General features: G+C 40.4%; 1 protein-coding gene and 1 long non-coding RNA gene across 3 annotated transcripts in view; one reads left to right on the plus strand and one right to left on the minus strand.

The window, feature by feature from the left end:
* The window catches only part of PIK3R1 (phosphoinositide-3-kinase regulatory subunit 1), a 60,693-nt gene that overhangs the window by 32,454 nt on the left and 13,005 nt on the right, over nucleotides 1-15,234 (minus strand). The gene's annotated exons all lie outside the window — the stretch shown is intronic.
* Nucleotides 1,700-12,503, plus strand: LOC115337136. Its single transcript, XR_003922036.2, has 4 exons — nucleotides 1,700-2,541; nucleotides 4,549-4,705; nucleotides 7,957-8,039; nucleotides 11,866-12,503. It is a non-coding gene; the product is annotated as an uncharacterized LOC115337136 (long non-coding RNA).

A 15,234-nucleotide genomic window follows, 5' to 3' on the forward strand; every position in this document is an offset into this window, starting at 1 on the left:
TCTACTAACATAGTGAATTATACATAGATTTACTCATATCCTTGTCTGAAAGTCATACAAGATGTCCAAACATGAATGGTGTGACCAGCACTGAAATTAACTATAATAAACATAAGCATATTAATTAATGCAGAAGAAGAAATGCAAAGGTAAGGGTCATTGTCAAGCAAGTTGTGATAAAGCCTCCAACAAGACCAGCCAGCAAACTATAAAGAAACAACGGCTGATTGAGCACCTAAAATACTTTTGCCAGTGGCACCATCAGTGGCATAATGCATGACAAGATGCGGACAATGGAGGGTTTTCCACAAAGTTCAACACCCATGCTTGCTGTTGAAAATTCTGGGACACGTGGGAGCTTGCTTTCTTGATTGAAATGCTGTTATTTCAGAAGTTAGATACTCTGCTAGGCATGGGAAGTGGAATTGAAAAAATGTTCCACTATTACAACCCATCTTGCTTGAAATAGAAGCTGAATTTCAATAAGGATCTGTAATGGCTGAATTTAATCACTTGTCAGTATACAATGTCAAATTCAAGTGAAGACGCATTGGAAATGAGAGCAGTTTGGCATTCCTGCACAGCCTTTAAGGCAGCGGTATGAACTGAGGCAGTCCTCTGTACTCCTGTGTGCTGACTGCTAGTGATGCCCAGACCAGAGACAGCAGTGCTTCAGGAGACTGCACTGAGAACACAGCAAAAGCCATGCCTGTGGAAACATGAGTTCAGATCCCATTAACACTGCAAAGCACCAGGAAGTGCCTCCGCACGGGTGATGATGGCCTGGCCCGATGCTTCTCACTCACGGCCCTGTGGTGGCAGCTGGTCCAGATGCAGAGCCTCAGCTGTCGCGGCCCCCTCAGTACCTGCTTTCATCAGCTGGGGAAGAAAGGCCATACAAGCCTCACAATCCATAAGAGAGTGAAATGACTCTTACTGACACAAACCTCCTAACTTTTAGTGAGAGGGCATTTTATGGTCCATTAAATGTTTCTTTATAGTCTTAAGAAGCAGCAAATTCCTGCAGAAACTTTCAGTACAACAGTTTGAAAGATTAAAGAAAACCCCAAACCCTAAACCCTATCGAGAGTTTCCATCAAGATTTGTGCTTTGGGTTCAATGCCAGACCAAGACAGAAAAAGATGAGTCTGGTATTACAAATAAATACCAGACAGAAATTCACTCTGAGATTTGAGGACCACAAGCTTGCCTTGGCATTTGTAATTTCAGAGAGCCTAATGGCATTTACCAAAAGAACAGGCAAATAGAGTGTTCAGAAATGCCCAACTGCTATTAGCAAAATGTTTTCACTGGGCAAGAATGAAAGGCAAGAAGGTGAGAGCAAAGACAAAGAAGATGATGTCACTGTGTGTGTCTCAGATAAATCAAGGACTGCAATAGATAGTAAATTCAGCTGCAACTGTTCAAAGAGAAAAATACCTCTTCCTAGGTCCTACTGACCTGAGATGATTTAGTTTGGCTATAGTTAAATTCTCCCAGACGCTGAAAGCATCACTGAAAATGGCAGGAGGAAGAGTTGTTCAGGGCTCAACCACCTTCTCCAGTACTGGTTTCATTAGAAAGATTTTAAAAGACAACACTATTCATGGAAAAATATGAAAGAGATTTAAGCTTCAGTGAATTTGACACAACATTACAAGTGGCTTAATAAGTCTGTCTACTATTACTTGTCTTTTATTTTTATCAGATGTCGTCAGTCAGGGAGACTGAGGACTCAGAATACCACAGAAGCCTTGGCAGCCAGAGGAGACTAGATCCGGGAGAAATGAAGAGAGGTAAAGACTATCCCAGCACTAGAAAAAGGAACGGTCTGGCCCACCAGCACTATCAGCCTTCAGGTTCACAAGAAGCCCATTTTTACGGAGGCAGAAAAATGTCTGCAAGTCAAGATTTACTGAGATATGAATGATCCCAGCACTATGAAAAGGCATAGGGAAATGATGCCTCCTGGTGACGTTACGTGACTGGAGTACAACCAAGAAGCCGGATGGAAATACTGCCAATTCCAAAATCCTTCAATACTATGCGGCCAGCACAGTCTACTTCTTTCATCAGTCAGTAGGTGTTGGGTATGAACTAGCAGACAAAGTGACAACTTCATTCAGATGTTCTCTGTTAATGGTACGCTGAAGATTTTAGCCACAGAAGGAAATACAGATCTGTACTGAAAAAATGGTTTATCGCATCAGCTGTCACTCCTCTTTTTCCTTCGTCTTTAATGGAGAAACACCTGAATAAAGCAGAACACCCTTCTAGGGCATCTCAGTGACAACATTTAACCCTCATGGATAAACAGTACTCTGTTAATATGCTTCTGGACTTCAAATAGCTTTTTAAAGCATCCATACTTCCGCTGTGATCCTACATCAGTAATACAGAGTGACAAGAACTTTTCTAGGGGAGTTATTCCAAAGGATGACGGCTGCAGGAGTTATCACCAGCGTGACCTTCTGAACTCCAGTCTGTCCCAGTGTACTGCCCAAAATACAAAGCCAGCATCTCCAGAACTCTCTGTGTGAGGTAAGTACTGACAACATCACCTGTAAGCTTGAAAAAGGGCATTTCAAACTGACTTTTGTAGAAAAATGTATACAACTTGTTATAATAGACGTGGCACTTAACAGAATAAGGCCAGGCAGTCATTTTTTCCAGGATGAATAGATGTCTATTATGATTGGGCCACTTACAGTCCAACCCACTGAATCTAGGAGGGTCGGAATAAAAACTGAATGTTACTTCATTTTATCCGGGCTACACACAATATGTCAAAAAAGACATAGTTACCTCTATAAACCAATGCTGTAACTGAGACAAGTCAAATACTTTGCCAAGACCCTTTCCAGGATTATCAGCACATATACGCAAGCAATGTCCAATTGATAAAATATCAAGTGCATGGTGATTATGCAGGAAGTTTGGGGGGCCAGGAGAACTAATTCCCCTCTTCATCCCCATTTATAAAGTTGCACCAGCTGCACTCTCAGGGCTAAGGAGAATAAGAGGCAACTATGGGAACAGAAGGGAAACAAGCCCAGGTGAATACAGATTAGCACAAGAAAATAATTTATAAACAATAGATGGCAGAACTAGACAGAACAAAGCTTTGATTCGATATAGAAAGTCATACTTTATAATGTACCAATTCTCCCAAAAGAAATCTGGAGTCTCTTTACCCTTCTCTGACACAAAAACGAATGACTGTCACAGAGCTGCTGCCTTAATTAACAAAGAATTCCTCTAAGACAAAACAAAATGAAAGTGTGGAGAGAAAGAAAGAAAAGATGACAGTGACTGGCTTGAGGAAAGTTTAGCTACACAAATAAGCAGAAAAATAAAACCACTCAGCAACATAGTGTAGAGTACTATATTCCTTTATATATAGTTTAATACTTTTAACAGTGGCTGCTAATCATCTTTCACACACATTAATTTAATGTTTCATAAAGCCCTATTTCTATCATCTGTTGAAAGGGAAGTGATACTGTCTGTACCAGGATGGAATTCTGTACATAATACTCTATCAGATTAAACCTCAGTAACTTTATGAATTATGAGCTGTCAGGCACTTTTCTGATCTGCTACAGAATATACTTCTTAGAAATAGGAGCTATAAATAAGATAACAGATGTTCTTTGTTGGCTTCAACTGAAGCACAGATAATTTTTTAAAAGCAGCCTGTAGTTAAGACTGTTGTAAAGACAGAATTCTGCTTCCCTCTGTGGGTGAGCTTTTGCAATACTCCTTTTCAAACTAGAACTGAATTTAGGATTTGAAATGGCTGCAATTATTTACAATTAATATTAACATAATTAGAGAAATGAGCAGCCCTGTTCTGAAGAAAAACTGCAAGGCTTATAAAAAAAAATACTGACTAAGTGCAACATTCTGGCACACAGTAGGCTGCGTTATAACGCCATAGATAACACATAAACTGTTTTGCAAAAGAACCCCCCCCCCCAAAACCCAAGGAAGAGATGGGAAAACCACCTGCTTATTCAACTGTTCTTTCAAAGAGCTATGACATAAGCAGAAACAATAAAATAAGAAATAAGCAAGGATGTAGTAAAAGATGCCTTTCTGCTTCTAAGTAGAGGAGGGCACTCAATAAGCTGAGGAGCACAGAGGGGACCCAGGACAGACAGTTGGAGTTGAACCCCAATTAGGCTGGCCCTGGGGCTTCAATACTGCCGGTCTCCAGGAGAGGTGCATCTCACCTCGTTCCCACAGTCTGGAGCACGGAGCATGGCTAGAGGCTTCCCACACTTTTCTTAGGGGTGGCAGACTGTTGTGTAGTTCCCTCTTACCCCTCACTCTCAGGGATCACCCCAAGCCCTGTGTGACATGCAGAAGCACAGCGGGTAGCAGCGTTCTCACAGTCCCTACGAGCATCACTTTAAATGGAAGAGCAGGTTAATGTCCCTAAATAGAACGAGCCAGGATGGTCCTCAGAGCATGATTCTGAGGACAGAGAAAGAGAGTATTTTAATAAGCCAACACCTACTTTTCATGTCTTGTTGATGTCTGCAGGTTCCCTGCCAGCAGTTCGCAGTCAGAGGGATATCAGCAGATGAGAGGTAAAATATGGTGTGGTTACCAAGTTACTGCATTGCCACAAGCAAGGAGATGATGACAGAGGTGACAGTAAGGGAGGGACAGGACACGGTCAACCAAGAAGCTGGACCAGGTGAAGTGCAAAACATTGCCTTTTTCATCAAGTAAGGGTTGTTGTACTTCCTCCTCCTCCTTCAGGATTGCTGCTCCAGGGCGGTGCAAGAATTTAAGTAATTCTACCCAATTCTCCTCAGAGATACTAACTGGCAATGAAAAACTTACTATTCCAGCTTCTGGCAGTGGTTTGACATGAAACCATACATGATATCAAAAAGGAAAATACATGACACTGAATATTCAAGCACAGTGTGGATAGCACAGGTGGAGGACAAGCAGCACATTCCACTGGTAGCTGTGTCTTGTGATCTACTTATCAGGTAGTGCAACCCAGTGCAACCCCTGCAGGGTTACTGTTGTCATTAAACATCCAGACTGCAGTAGTAGCACCTAGAAGGCCTTATCAGAATCAGAACAAACTTGTGATAGTTCTCTACAAACAAAATCTCCCTTACTGGTCTTAAGATGAACTAAGCCATCTCTTAGAATTGATGCCAGCTGTCTTCCCACAAACTCTACCTCATCTTTTCCAAGGGTATTAAAGCCATGATATTCTATTAACTTCTGCACTCTAGACTTCTTTTAAAAAAAAGCAACAGCGAAACTCTAGTAAAAGCATTATTCTAAAGAGACCATATGTTAGTTAATACATTTACATGGTGTTTTACTACAGTCACTCTACAAGGAATCAGCAGCAAAGCTCCCTCTGTCTCATGCCTGCTATACTACACAGACACATAAAACTACATTGAAAGAGCATCAAGACCACAAGGTCAAGCACTCAAAACTTAAGACAAAGAACTAAGGCTGCATGTGCAATTTCAGTTCTTCCTTTCATCTTTTTCAACATAATGACATAGCATTTTTCCAATAAAATTACCCTGCCCATTTCAGCACACGAGCATAGTGCTCTCAAGGGACAGAACCCAGCTGAAGAGCTGAGGTATTTATTACCTGGAGCAATATCCAGATTGTACAAGGACACATGGTCATCCAGTAGACTCATGTTCTCCTGTTTACTTTCCTCTTCAAACCTGAATTTTCTATCACCTCAACTCAACTTGGCTTCCCATGCAAGAGTACTTTGCTCCACAACTTGTTCTCGAGTTCTTCCTAGCAAGTGGGGAAGGAAATACATACTGGAAACCTTTGTCACATAAGAGAGAGACAGCTGCCTATCTTTTAAGGCAAGGAATACTGAGGTCCATCTCAAGAGGCACTTGAAAATTTTGGTTCTGGTAAGCCAGTGGTGAGACGATTTCAATGACCTCCATCAGGTAAAACTTCACAGACAGAGTGAGTTCCCGTGCTGGAACTGTTTTTACCTAGAAAGCAGTGACATGTATTTTCTTCTGAATAGTTTGGCACTAACCTACCAAGATTACTAACCTCAATTCCCTTTCCACATAACCATGGTGATGGTTAGTAATGGTGCTTCAGTAGTGTCTGCTCTTTGTAACCGAGATAGGACTGCTCGATGGATGTTCACTGTGAGATACTGGGGATGCTGCAACTCTATCCAGAATGACTTGACCCACCTGTAAAAGATCCCCATTCCTTACTGCAGTTTCCTTTTTTGGTACCATGAAGTTGTTTCTTATGCAAGGCCATTCCTGGTTTGTGATAATAACTCTGAGAAGCATATTTTAAAACATTCTCTTTTTATTCAATAATCATAATACATAAAAAGTCAGGACAGTATGAGTATGTTGTTTTGCTCTGAAAGAATACTTTGTTTTGCTGCCTTTTTGCTGTGGAGAAACTAATGAGGGAAAAATGCCAACAAATCCCCCTCAAACTATCTGCAGGCAAGCAGTCTAGAGGAAAAGAATAAGCTCTTCAGTACTGCAAGAAAAAAATAATGTGTATTATGGTGCTTGAGAAGTCACGTTGTTTAGATCTGGAAAATTTACATAAAAGCACTGACAGAACCTGCTGACAGATAAAAGCCAAAACAGCTCCTTTATCTTTTGGGAATTATGGGAAACATTTGTAAATACACAGAAAGTTAAAAATAATGACTGTATAGCAGTCACCCAGGAAAAAAAAGTAAACAATGGTAGCAGCAATGCAGCACCAGAAGGACTTTTTTATTCTGGAACTTAATATATTTCAAATCAAGCCTTTTTCCTCCTCTTAAAAAAAAAAAAAAAAAAAAAAAAAAAAGAGGAAAGAGCTTAGGGCTCTAGCTGTAGCAACAGAAATACAGCAATGCTGAAAGGCAATTTGATAAGAAAGTAAAACTGGGTTAATCCTTACAGCCATTAAACCATGGGCTGATCTGACATAGATACGGAAACAACAACATTATTAGGAAATTCCTGAACTGGATCTACAGAGAGTTAATCCCACCATCGTCTTTAATTTCAGATGAAGAAGAAAACTCTAAGTTTGTACGTAATAAGATTTTTTTGACCCATACCATACACCTGTCAATATTTCTCTGCATAGCAATGTCAGCGTTGATTTCTCATTCCAATATATTTCACACTATCAAGAAGCTACACAAAAAGGACATCATGGAATATGAAGTACATGTACTTAATGCATGAACTTAAAGACCTCTCTTCCATAAAGCACTGTTTGTTCACACTCCACTGCTGAAGTAACTTTAATTTAGATCTTAGCAGTTAAAGTGGTGAATGAATTTCACGGACCTTTACAAAGCAGCCACGGTCTCAACTGGCTGGCTAACTGCAACCGGACAAAGACCTTCATTTGTGTACTGTGTTGCAGAAATTCATATAGTGCAAAATCTGTTTATAGGAAGTGTAAAAAAAGAATTGAAAATAACAACAAATGTGGCACTAATGAAAAGCTAGCATGAAAAACTGGCTATGTTTTTACATCACTGTCTGCAAGCCAAAGATTAACTGAAGTCAGGGCAAGGAGGTATGGAACAGGATTTCAGTCTGCAGTGGGAGTATTCATTTACAGAGACTAAAAGCAAGAGGCAAAGCCTCTCTTTAAGAAAACCCAACCATAATTCTAAGCACTTGAACTGGGAGAAATCCTTTTGCAACCTTCATGCAACCCTACAGTGTTAAAGAGCTTCTTGGGGTCTAAAACAAAGAAAAACGTGTCCCTCTTGAAAACAAGCAGTGTGTTGTGAAGGAATGAGACTGAGCAGAAGAGGTTTAAATAACTGCAAAAAATATTTTGTAAGTGGTCTTGGAAAGCCTAAACAGCAGAGGGACTGTGCAAACTAAAAAACCATACACGTCTCGTTAAGAACTGACAACATGTTCCCTGTGATTTTTTACTCAGGCGGATCAAATGAAAGCTGCTCTTCCTGGGAAGAAGCCAGGGAGGCAGAAGCTCTTTTTATGTTCTCTACAAAGACTCAAGAGGTGAGCAAGAAGCACTCTGACCTGCTGCTTCCCCTCCTTGCCTCTGCCACCAGGCAGGTACCCTACACTGGCCTACTCCAGCACAGGGAAACATGCTGTGGACATTCTCCAACTTTCCTGTAGAAAATTCATGGGGAGCAGGATCAATGCTCACGTTGACTGCCTCTGAACTTAGGGGAGTAGAGTGTATAAATGAGCATGCCAAGAAATACTAATCTGTTGAATATTTAAGTGCTGCAAGTGTACAGAGCTTCAACAGGTCACATACACAAAACACCCCAACAGTTTTTCCACCATCCTGCTCCTGCCAAGAAAGTTAGCTAGTGTTCTAACCCATCCATATCTGAAAATATAATGGCACCATCTATCTATACATCTATCTCTATTTGCACATACGTACAAACAAAGCTTAAAGCTACAATCAATCAGCTGTTTCAGAATGTTGAATATAGGATGCAATAAAAGAGTAAAAATACAACCCTGACTTGCATAAGATGTGATCAAACATGTGAAAATGTCTTCCAGCTATGACTCACTAAGAAATGGGTGGACATTCGTGAGGCTGAAAGGCTGCTGGCTGGAAGGAATAAGACTTCTTCCACACTCGCCAGCAAGGACTGGGAATTGGCTGATATTCTGTCAAAGGGCCAGGTATATCCTGGTTGTTTTCCTGCTATCCTACTGGGAAAACAGAAAAAAAAAAGGAAGTCTTACATGTCTGTTTTTGTAATTGTGCTCCAGAGGAATCCCTTGCTCAACTTGCCAAAAGAAAGAACCATAATTACCTTTATTTGACCCTACTGGAAGGGAACACCTCTTTCTCCTTTCATTTTACCTTTTTAAAGGAATTTATTTATTTATTTATTTATTTAAATGTGGGCCATGCCAAGAAGGGAAAGGATGGCTCACTTGACTCCCAGATGGAGAACCCTTCCAAAAAACCAGTTCCCTATTGAGAAGAGAAGGAAAAGGAATGCATTAATTTTAAACTGACCTGATTTTTCTAACAGGCTTATGACTCCCTGTTTTTAAGCGTAGTTCACATGAACTGCCTGCTACATCAGAGCAAGCATCTTTCTACCTTGCTCTCCTTCTAATTTCACCCTTCCAAACTTGTGCATGAAGCTGGAAAAACTTGTATCCTAATTAGCTCAGCCATGGCATCTTCAAAGAACTTTACTGAGGCTTTTACAAGATAAAGCTCCTCAAAAATGGCAGATGCAGCAAACAGCTGGTATAACTCACCTAAGCTCTGCTATGCTACCACCAGGTACTTAATTCTTGCAGGACTCAGAATTGCTAAACAGGAGCCTGCTGCCTCCCAAAGGGTTCTAATATTTCATGGTAAATGTGCCACTAATAGCCTCTTTTAGAGAGATCAGTATGAGCAATCATCTAAATCTAGGTCTTGTTTTAAGGGAAATGCTTTTTGTTTGGTTGTGTTTGGTTTTTTTTAAATAGCATATTTATTGGTCTCTCAGGGGAGCCAGCCCTTCTGCTTCTCTTTTTCTTGTGTTTCACTGCCTCAGTCAGCTTTCCACATTTCAAACCTTGCTCTCAAACTGAGAAGTCTTAGGAAACAAAGCAAGTCAAGGTTATTCTAATGGCATTCAGCTAGGAATAAATAATGCAAAGGACCAAGTGAATATTCTAATCTGTACTGCCTGAGGTGCGAAGGGACCCAACTCAAGCAAGCAAGCAAGCAAGTGCAAGGCCACAGATGTAGACTTCTCTTGACTTCTCAAGACTCAACTTGATTGTCTGCTGCTTCCAAAACCTTACAGGATAGTTTAGTTCTAAAGTACTATGTATAAAGACTGGGTTGGTTTTTGTTTTGGTTTCTCCCCCTGCCCCGCCCCAATAGCCACAAATTACATATCACCAAATTACATCCAGAAATTTAACATATACTGGGAGTCAATACTGTAGTCTTGCATCAAGGTAATCAAGACTAAGAACAAAGTTTCAGAGCCTATTTTTTCAGAGCCTATCAGCGAGTCCACTTATGCCATGGTCTGACAGTGCTTTGTAAAGCTTCAAAGCAAGCTGCTGCTTTTTTTTTTTTTTTTAATCTGAGTCAGCAAAATAAGCATGGATTAAAGATTTCTAACAGGCTGCAAACGGGTGACCAAATCTTACTTAACATGACAGAAAACTCTATATTTTCCAGAACATTAAATTCATATTGAAATGAGAGAACTTCATGCTTTTACTTCTGCATGGCTATCAACTTAAGACCAACAGAACGAAGTGGAACCACATTTAAGTCTACTCTTTCCTGCTGGCTTTATAGCTTCCCCTTGCTTTCTGCACATTACACGTTCTCTCTCTTTCTCTCTCAGCATTTGGTCTCTTTCTCCTTCAGGCATTCTGTAATCCTGCCAGCCAAAGAGCTTTACTTTTAATAAGTAGATCTGCCACCTTAAACACCAGTCTCCTAAGGCAATCAAATAATGAAACACACATGTATGTACTTGCACGTAATCTGTCAAATGCCTCTCTAGCCCACTACAAATGATTTTTGCAATTCAGGATTTTCATAGGAGCATGCATTCATACACTCTTGGTTTTCAAAGATCAAATGCCATGGTTCTTCAGAGTCCTGTGTCTTGTTTGTACATACAAACCCAATGACCCTGCAAACTCCATATGAGTATCTAGAAGACACGAAATAGGAAAAACCTAAAAATACAAGGGTTGTCCAGACAACTTCATATAGAGTAGGCATATCCTTCAATTTCTCCGATGTGGCACAGGGGTCTGGTGCAAGACAGCACAGGTTCCTCGGTGGCAGAACACTCTTCTCATGATTCTAGTGTGTCTGGAAAGTTAATTTATAAGCATTCCAGGTGTCAGAATATTTTTCATACCTCCCCCATAACTCATCTATCATCCACACCAAAACCGCCTTGATTACCACTTTCTAAACTAGTATTTCCCAAAAGAGAAATGTAATGTATGATACTAGCAACAGAGTAATCCAGGAGAAAACTGTGACACTAGGATAAAGTTGCACTGCCACACACCTTGATTAAATAAGGTTGCAGTTTACAGCATGGCAGAATAAAGATGGTAGCAAAAGCAACTTTCAAGTAAGCAAGTTACTGATTTCTAATAGAAAACTAAAATCAAGTTTCAAGGACGGTAATTCACTATATTATGTGATCATTTGCAAAAATTCCTGCATTGTGAATCACAACTACAATACAGTGAAAAAAAGCAAAACTACTAGAGATGCACCATAAAAACCTAAAGCAAAAGGTACTTAAAACGTGCATGTCCCTGAAACGCATATTTCTATTGCAAGACATGCTTTATTTGTACAACAAAGTACTGAGAACTTGAAACGTTGAATTCTCAGAATCGGGAAACAAGTGAGACAACACTAAATTGTCACCACATCTGTTGAGTCTGTGCACTCACATTCTAATAATTCTTTTGCTTTTGATGCTTATATTTGGATTCCAGCTGGTGAAGCTGGATGACGCAGGCAGGGGTATGCCAGGAAGATTTGTTCTGCAAGGAATCATCCTGGTCACCCAGTACTCAGTAACTGAAGCCAGACATGGAGTGAGCAGATGGTACTCACCGCTTGTGACAAAGCCTTACGCTGTCAAACCTAATGCAGTTCTGGTTCCTGGTTTTGGTTCTCTCAATGAACATTTAAGTGTTAGAGTTAAGAGTTCTTTAAGAGTTCCATCCCCAGATTCAGCTTTTTGAGGTGTGTTTCCACATGAACTCCCTATTACAAAGAGATTAACCTTAAACTATCTTAAAACAGTAGTTACTTTTTAATTGTCTTTTTGATCTACCTCATTCCTCACAGGAATTATGATACCACATTTGCTCACAACAGTGTCCTGAAGACAACTTAGTATTTGTGAATATGAAGCATTATGAAGCTGTTATCAGCCACATCACTGGAAAGAGCAGAAGAGGCAATGAAGAAACCTGTTTCCAGTGAGGAGCCTGAAGGCTGTGAAGAAAAAGCTGGCCTAAGACCACAAACTAGACAACCAGAATGAAGCAGTTCTCATTCAGTGAAGACCTCAACAATGAACAAAGCAAGGATAAGCAGGAAAAGGGGTCAGGCAACTATGTAATTAAAAACTGTATCAGATGGCATATGCTAAGAGAGGGTGTAATTACATGTATAAACACAAGTTTTAGATGCATGGTTTTGCAATGTTCTCCTACTATAGTGTGTAATTCACTATATACATGCACATGCATCAACGTAATAAAACTCTATTTATTGTAAATATAATAATTTGTTACAATAACAATATACAATTAAAACTCGTCACCATATCATTTCCCCAATTATAAGAAACCCTCATTACCATCACACATGGAACATGCTTTAAATCTGTCTAGGAGTTATGAGCTCCATACAGGAATTGCCAAGTGAAACTCCATGCTGTGCATTAGCCCAGGACCTCAGAAGAGATGATTGTAACAGTATTTCCCTTCCACGTCTTCAAAATCCATGAAAGGACAGTCAGACACTGTTCTGTACATAAGTGTTTGTTGTGTAGTATTTCATATTACATGCAATCTGGTATACTGGAATCTCTTCAGAACAGAGCTAGCATTTGTGCTCCAAACCCTAAAAGCAATGGGAATTCTGCCTGAGAGAAGTGAGAATAAGAACTGTGGGATTTGTCCCAGTGCTGCTAAACCTTGACTATACATCTGATGCTGTTACTTCTGTAGTCAAAATGGGTTTTGCCACCAACTTAAGGGAAAGTAAAACAGCAGCCTGCTGCTTCTTGTATGAACAAGTCTTTTAAGTAAACAAAAAACTTCAACCATGTATAACATTTTCAAGAACATCAGTACTTTAAAATAATCTTATTTTTAGTTTGCATCCAAAGGGATTTTGAATAAAGTGTTTTAATACTCTGTTTAGAAGAGAGCAGCTCACATTAACAAGCATGGGCATGTTCCATCTAAACTACCAGACAATTTACCACAGTATTTGATTGACTGGCTATTTAGATCAAACAGACAATGAAAAGCAAAAAAACCCCCAACCATTCTCATCTTATTGGTGTGTTCTTACTGTGTCATAATAAAACCCTAGATATTTGTCTTAGAGGAAACATCTGGAGAAAAAGCATAACAGTTGGTAACCGTCTTCCCCTTTTTTGCTAAACTGTACATGCAACTCAAAGTCCCGCATCTTAAATCACTGGGGAAGGCACCCACAGCCCAAGTTTTAATATCGAAGATATAAGAGACTTTGAACTATCACTACGAGAGTAGTCCAAAGCAATGACTAGTATTACATAGATAAGTGCCAAAGGTTCCTTTAGCATTCAGAATTCTCCTAAAGGCCAGAATGCAGCTCAAAAGAAGTGAGACTTCATGCTAGTTGCTCTGTAGTAAACATTGTTAAACCAGTGATTTAATATAACCTCCAAAAAGTGTCCTGACAATAATATTGTGAAAATCTCTCATTTCACGTAGGGGGCTGCCACTTACACAGACTACCAGAAGTGTTTTGGAGTTGTCAACACTAAGTTTGACCCAAGAGGAAGTTAGAAAAACACGAAAGCAGTGGGGAATGCACGGTAATCTTTCAACCAACAGTAATAAATTATAAATACAGCAGAGCAAAGAGAATTCAAACATTCATCCCTCTGTGCCCTTGAGGACCCCTCACTGAGTGAACAGAGTTCCTTTATTTCCAGATATTTGAGACGAAGTTTTTGCTACTTGTTGTTCTGAATATGCATTCTTTAACACTTTCTCTATTGACCAGGCCAGACTGTGAGGACCACTACAAAACTCTTTATTCTCAGAACTGGCTTGCAGTGGAAGAAAAGGCCTCCCTAAATCTTTCTCTCCATAAGAAAATTGCTTATGTAGACTAATGACTAGCTACACCATTCTGGCTTAAGAACAATGGAGTAGATTTGGACTGGCAAGAATATATTCTAAATTATACTCAAACATCTGTACAATTTGACTCCAAAGTACCCAAAATAACTTGCTTCAAAATGTCAAGGGATGACATTTTCTGATGTTTCTCTCAAGGGAATGGCTATATTGTAAACAGTGCAGTAAATATCAAATGAAGAATGAAAGACGGTATTACAGTAAGAGGCACAAAGCCTGGTCAGCCAAGAGCATCCTGTTTCAGAGGAGCTCTCAAAGGGCATCGACCCATCACAGAAGACCCATGCATCAGCGGAGGTGGGAAGACCATGGGAGCAGATGACACCTTGCTGCACCCCATGGTGCCCTGGAGCCTCACAGCCTTTGCAGACCACTGCAGGGCAGATGCCCCTCAAGCACGTGCCAGTCAACTAGGAGGAAAGCAGGAAATGATGGAGGGCTTTGCTGTGGCCTCTGCGGCTCCTCACCTGTGCCAAGCAGCTGTGTCTCGGCAAGGAGACAATTCAGGGCTAAGTTCATAAACACAACAGACATTTTCACATCTCCATCCAAGCGCAGCACATGAAAAATTGCGAATTAGCAATAGAGGACTGGAATGTGTGGTCACAGGGTTGAACACCATGTGCAAGTAGGAAAAGGACTGCAAATCTTTGCCCTTAACTGCTTATTTCTGGAATGTTCCTGGATAGAAAGATAATGAAACCAGACACAGCTGTGCAGCCTTATCTGCCACTGTGCATAATTAGTGGTTTCTTTCATTAATTGCCTAATTTAAGCACTTTGGTCTACCTTCCAGCTTAGGAAGAGGGCTTTGAAATCAAAAGGTACCCTCACAAACTAAAAGCCTTCCCTTTGAGACAGACTACTGGAGAAGCTGTAACATGCTTTGAAACATGGGTCTGCAGCATTTCCATGTGAAAGTTTCTTCACCACAAATAATCCTCCATGCCTATCTGCTGCCTACTAATCTTGTCCAAGTGGGATGAGGAGATCTAGGAAGAAATTGGTGACAGGACAAAACTTTTTTCTCCTAACCCCAACAAATAAATTCTACTGTTATAACTGTAAACAAGACATACAAAACTGGTGCAGCCACGCCTCCTAGGAGGTACATTCCCTCCTCAGACTACGATCTCAGGTTGTGCTACTCTCCCTTCCTTCCCAGCTGGTGAGCAGGAGGCTACAGCACAGGACTGCTCAGATATGCCGCATCCAACAAATCTAATCCCCCACCAAAACAGGGGAGAAAGATTAAGGAGGAGACCACTTGCATTACACCAATCTGATGTGT

This window comes from Aquila chrysaetos, chromosome Z (genome assembly GCF_900496995.4).
Source record: "Aquila chrysaetos chrysaetos chromosome Z, bAquChr1.4, whole genome shotgun sequence".
Classification (NCBI taxonomy): Eukaryota; Metazoa; Chordata; class Aves; order Accipitriformes; family Accipitridae; genus Aquila; species Aquila chrysaetos.